Raw genomic sequence first — 6,839 nt, forward strand, 5'->3', positions numbered from 1 at the left:
AAGAGAGCGAGGGGAGAAAGAATGGAGGCGGGGGGTGGATGGAAAATGTCCACGAGGACTAGGGTTTCGCCTTAGGTGGGCTTGGGGTGAGGACTGCCGTTGGATCCGCGAGCATCCGACGGTGTTCCATCCACGATCTGCGTGAAACACCCATAGACCAATCAAAATGCAGCACACGGACATGATGTCATGACCATCTAAATTGGTCGTAATTGACTAAAAAATTGGTCTAGCTGATTAAAAATTCATTTTTCATTTTTCTATTTCCCAAAATGAGTTTTTTGTGAGCTACCTACAATATATTTGTTGCAAAATTGTATCAAATCATTTTTCTAAAATACTAGGCCATATTTAATGCACAATTGACCAAATGGTTGGGTGTAAAAAGTTTTGATCCACCTCTGGTGAAAAAGACAAATTTCCACCAACTCAGCTGGAAGCGAGTCAAATTTGAACTGCAGCTACCTCATAGATTGCTCTTTATTTTTTCCAAAAATTATTTCTAGGTACATAAGTATCTATTTAATTAGAGAAACATCAAAAGTTTTCCAAGATTCAACCACTAGCTAGGAACGGTCAAGCCCGTCGTTTTGACCGCATTTTGAAACGGGCATGAAAAATTCAAATAAAAATCAAAAAATTGGAAAACCTTCGCATTGTGTCATTATATTTGACCAAGTTTCTAGGAAAAATAATAAACTTGTAATACGGAAATTATTTTTAAAAAGTGTTCTCAGAAATGAGCTGTCATGCGTGAAGATTCATGGCTTTCATGCCAAATGATCAATCTTATGGCCACATTCATGGCATAGTTTGTTCAAATGATCTCATATTGTGCAAAAGGGTGCATCTTGGAATGACAAACATTGTTGCCTAAGGAAGTTTTCATTTTCTGGGCACGGAAAATTCATTTTCCATTTACCGAGTGCCCCAAGTGAGGTTTTTTGTGAAGGACCTAGCAAATAATTCTTGCAAAATTGGACCAAATCATTTTTCTGAAATACTAGGCCATATTTAATGCACAATTGACCAAATGGTTGGGTGTAAAAAGTTTTGATCTACCTCTGGTGAAAAAGACAAATTTCCGCCGATTCAGCTAGAAGCGGGTCAAATTTGAACTGCAGCTGCCTCATAGTTTGCTCTTTATTTTTTCCAAAAATCATTTCTAGGTACATAAGTTCATTTAATCAGAGAAACATCAAAAGTTTTCCAATATTCAACCACTAGATAGGAATGGTCAAGCCCGCCGTTTTGACCGCATTTTGAAACGGGCATAAAAAATTCAAAAAAATCAAAAAATTGGAAAACCTTCGCATTGTGTCATCAGATGTGACCAAGTTTCCAGGAAAAATAATAAACTTGTAATAAGGAAATTATTTTTGAAAAGTGTTCTGAGAAATCAGCTGTCATGCGTGAAGATTCATGGCTTTCAAGCCAAATGATCGATCTTATGGCCACATTCATGGCATAGTTTGTTCAAATGATCTCATATCGTGCAAAAGGGTGCATCTTGGAATGGCAAACAATGTTGCCTAAGGAAGTTTTCATTTTCTGTGCAAGGAAAATTCTTTTTCCATTTTCTGAGTGCCCCAAATGAGGTTTTTTTGTGAAGGACCTACCAAATAGTTCTTGCAAAATTAGACCAAATCATTTTTCTAAAATACTAGGCCATATTCAATGCACAATTGACCAAATGGTTGGGTGTAAAAAGTTTTGATCCACCTCTGGTGAAAAAGACAAACTTCCGCCGATTCAGCTGGAAGCGGGTCAAATTTGAACTGCAGCTGCCTCATAGTTTGCTCTTTATTTTTTTTACAAGAATCATTTCTAGGTATATAAGTATCTATTTAATTAGAGAAACATCAAAAGTTTTCCAAGATTCAACCACTAGCTAGGAACGGTCAAGCCCGCTGTTTTGACCGCATTTTGAAACGGGCATAAAAAATTCAAAAAAAATCAAAAAATTGGAAAACCTTTGCATTGTGTCATTATATGTGATCATGTTTCCAGGAAAAATAATAAAATTGTAATACAACAATTATTTTAAAAAAGTGTTCTCAGAAATGAGCTATCATGCGTGAAGATTCATGGCTTTCAAGCCAAATGATCAATCTTATGGCCACATTCTTTGCATAGTTTGTTCAAATGATCTCATATTGTGCACAAGGGTGCATCTTGGAATTCCAAACAATGTTTCCTAAGGGAGTTTTCATTTTCTTTGCACGGAAAATACATTTTCCATTTTCCGAGTGCCCGAACTGAGTTTTTTTTGTGAAGGACCTACCATATATTTGTTGCAAAATTGGACTAAATAAATTTTCTAAAATACTAGGACATATTTAATGCATAATTGACAAAATGGTTGGGTGTCAAAAGTTTTGATCCACCTCTGGTGAAAAGGACAAATTCCCGCCGATTCAGCAGGAAGCGCGTCAAATTTGAACTACAGCTGCCTCATAGTTTACTATTTATTTTTTTCCAAAAATCATTTATAGTTACATAAGTACCTATTTAATCATAAATACATGGTTTGGTGGCGATACGTCGAGGTTTTGGCGGTGGCCGAGGCCACCAACTCTAGAGCGCGTAAACTCGCATGCCCGCCGCATGGTCACCGCATGACGGTGGCGTTGCCATGTGTTCTGGGCAGTCTTGGCATGTCTAGTGGGTTGGGCACTCCCCAGGTAGATGCTAGGAAGAAAATTACAACATAAGATTCTCACGAGGAGACCGATCGATGCTCAAACATGAATTAGCAGCCAAGTGTTTGATTAGCGGTACGGGAAATGTACATGGCTAATAGGCATGAGTTTTGGCTGAGGATGATTAGTTACTAAGAAGACCGTCTTTACAAATTTTTAGCTCAAAAGAAGGAGCCTAGGTGGTACTTGCTTTGCAAACTACCACACTGGACATAAATACGAATGTTGAAGCTCAGCTCAAAATAATGAATGGATTGAGCTGGCATTTGGTGGAGGATGGTTATTTGGGCATAGGAAAGCACTTTAGAAAATGGATACTATTTGGACATGCCAAAGTGGTACTTTCTTCACAAACTGTTGTTCTGAACAGAATAGGAAAATGAATATTTTTGAATTATTTTTGAACTAGACAAGGAAGGTTTTTTTACATATTTGACGAAGATATGACCCAAAGATTTTATGAGATTTTTTTGGGAATTTTGGGAATGACAAAAATATAGGTTGCTCCACAACCTAGGGCAAAAACTGCCACATGGACATGACACATAGGCAAAACTGATTAGGTGGCGCCTAGTCATAGCAACCCACCACAATTTACAAGGTTATGACCATCTATATTGGTCATGATCAGCTAGAAATAAGGCAGCGGACCAGTGCTATCTGCTTTATGACCATTTTATGTAAGGAAATTACGACCTTTCTGACCAAAATGGTCGTTATAGTTTAAGGTTTGGAGCCCCCCGAATAGCTTTTGACCAATTGGTCTCAAATGGTCATAAATCTATGACCGATTCTTCCAGGGTCACTGACAAAAGGTCACTAGTTGACATATTTCTTGTAGTGAGGTTTGAAAACTATTAGCTGCATCATTCTGACTTCAAACAGGTAGTTGCTACTGCTTGGAATATTCCAGTGGGAAATCTTGATGCTGTTAAAACTTTGAATGCTAAGTTTAAAAACTTAAGAAGAGCTTTGAAGCTGTGGGCTAAATCTCTGTCCTGTCTGAAAACTCAAATTGCAAAGTTAAATGAGCTCATCTTCATGTGGGATTTCTTTTAGAAATTTAGAGAGTTGGATATTCATGAATGGAATTGCAGGGCTATTCTTAAAGAACAACTGCTTATTTTGTTGAGGAATCAAAAGATCTATTGGAAGCAGAGAGGAAAAATCAAGGGGGTGAAGTTTGCAGATGAAAACACAAAATTCTTTCACACTAAAGCCTCAATTAATTACAGGCATAATCATATTGCTGTTCTTCAGAATGATGACCAAGTTGGGATATCAGATCATGCTGGAAAAGCTGCAATTCTCTTGGATGCATACAAAAAAGAATGGGCACATCTCAAAAAACAACAATGCATTTTGATCTGGTTTCTTTGTTTGGGCAGAGACAACATTCAGATATTTTTGACAAACTGGAATTTCCTTTTACTGAAGTGGAAATTGATGCTGTAGTTAATGATCTTCCAATAGACAAGTCTCCTGGCCCTGATGGTTTTAACAATGAATTCCTCAAGTCTTGCTAGGACATTATTAAAGGAGATGTGCTCAAATTTATATATGATTTTCCTGCAGGGCACATCTCTCTTGAGAGTTTGAACACTTCATACATAACACTTCATACTAAACTACTGCCTGAAACTTGTTACTAAGCTGCTGGCAAACATGTTGCAAAAGGTGATTCTGAAGTTGGTTCACATCAACCAATATGGTTTTCTTAAAGAAAGATCTATTCATGATTGTTTGGGGTGGGCATATGAATATCTGCATTAATGTCATAAGTCAAAGGAGGAAATCATTGTACTTAAATTGGATTTTGAAAAGCCTTTTGACACCATTGAACATCAGGCAATGTTGGATATTTTAAAAGCCAAAGGTTTTGGGGACAGATGGATTACATGGATCAAATTATTGTTTACCTCTGCTTCATTTGCTATATTGCTTAATAGTGTTCCTGGAAAAAAAATTGCCTTAGAGGTGTAAGGCAGGGGGACCCACTACCCCCTCTTCTTTTTGTGCTAGTTGCTGACCTACTTCAGTCAATTCTAAACAACGCAATGCACCTGGGCTTGATAACTTCTCCCTTGCAAGTGGAGTCATGCCCTGACTTTCCAATTGTCAACTATGCTGATGATACCCTGGTTATTCTACAAGCAGATGCAAAGCAACTACATTGCCTCAAATCCCTTCTCAATACTTTTGCAGATGCCACTGGCCTTAAAGTAAACTACAATAAATCAAGTATGATTCCAATAAATGTGCCAGAAGAGAAGGTGGAGATTTTGATAAATACTTTTCATTGCAAGAAGGAATCATTTCCAATCCAATATTTGGGAGCAGCCCTAGGCCTTCATAAGCCTACTATTGAGCAATGTTTTCCTCTTGTCATAGGACTGCAGAAGAAGCTTGTGGGTTTGTCCACTTTTATGACTATGGCCGGGAGATTGCTGCTAGTGAAATCTGTCCTAAACTCATTGTTGATCTATCTCATGGGATGCCTTGATGTGCCTGTCACCATCAAAACCCAAGCCATAAAGTACTTGAGACATTGCCTTTGGAGAGGCGCTGATCTGGAAGACCATAGACCTGCCATGGTGGCATGGAGCACCGTGTGTAGACCTAAAATCAAAGTGGCTTGGGAGTGATAGATTTTTTTTCAGAATAAGGCCCTGCTTCTTAAGAATCTACATAAGTTCTATAACAGACACAATATTCCCTGGGTCAACTTGATTTGGGAATCATATTACAACAATGATTCTCCGCCTGGTAATAGCTGGATTGGATCTTTTTGGTGGAAGGCAAACTTTAAGCTGATTGATAACTATAAGTCTTTGGCCAGATGCAACATAGGTGATGGCAAGAGTGCTTTTTTCTGCACTAATCTTTGGCACTCTGCTTGTTTGCAAGACATGTTCCCTCATTTATTCTCTTTTGTGAAAAACAGGGACGCTACTGTTCACATCATTCTCCAAACTGAATACTTAGAGGACCTATTCCATCTACCACTGACTGTGCAAGCTTTCCAGGAATTTGAGGCTATGGAGGACATATGCATTGCTTTAAGGGCCTCTGGTACTTTATATTATACTGACACCTGGAGTTACATCTGGGGAAATGAGCAATTCTCAGTTGCTAAGGCATATAAAGTTATGATGGGAGTTAAAATTGTGCCACAGCAGTTCAACTGGATCTGGAACAGCTCTTGTCAGCCAAAACACAAGGTGTTTTGTTGGAGACTACTTCATGACAGGCTCAATACTAGAAATCTTCTGAGAAGGAAATCTTTTCAACTGGGTAACTATAATTGTGCTGTCAACAATTGTTCACAGGATGAAACTCTTCAGCACCTTTTCTGGACTTGCCCTTTTGCAGCTCAATGCTGGGACCTGGTTTGCCCTTCAAGGAAGGCAAATGTTTCAATCATGTAAGCTTTTCTTGATCTCAAGTAGAAACTTCATGTGCCTTTCTTCATGGAGATTATCATCCTTGCTTCTTGGGCTATCTGGATCTCCAGGAACAATCTGATATTCCAAGCAATTCAGCCTAGCAATCAAAGGTGGAAAGCCATCTTCCTAGAGGAGCTCAATCTTCTTAGATTTTGAATTAAGAAGAGTTATGTTGGAGCCTACTGTTATTGGCTGGATAATCTTATGTTGTAATCCTAGTTCTTAGTTGCTAGTTTTCTCTCTCTTTATTTTCTTTGGCTTATCTCAAGCCTTATGTACAGTGGAACCTTTTTGTCTTTCTTACCTTTAAATAATAAAAAAAATTGCAGTGGAGTTTTTCCCTACTGTGTACAGTAAAAAAAATGTGTGTAGCATGGAAGATATCAAGATCTCTCAGTTGTTATGTTGACAGTGAAAGTATACCTCTCAAAATATTATTTATCTCTGCTTCAAAAATCGAGCTCTAGCACCTCTACAAATCCCTGCTTCCCTCTACAAAGAGCCTATCTATTTAATTTTATGTTGAGTCATCACCCTCTTATTAAAAAGCACCCGCTGGAGAGCACCGCTGTCATTTGCATGCATTACTATTAATTTATATTGGGTATGACTATGACTGGATCTCTTTTACCATGAATTACAATGTTTAGTCAGTCCTTGATCTTCAAAGGTGCTCTGCATTTATGTTTTG

This window comes from Triticum aestivum, chromosome 3B, assembly GCF_018294505.1.
Source record: "Triticum aestivum cultivar Chinese Spring chromosome 3B, IWGSC CS RefSeq v2.1, whole genome shotgun sequence".
NCBI classification, from domain to species: Eukaryota; Viridiplantae; Streptophyta; class Magnoliopsida; order Poales; family Poaceae; genus Triticum; species Triticum aestivum.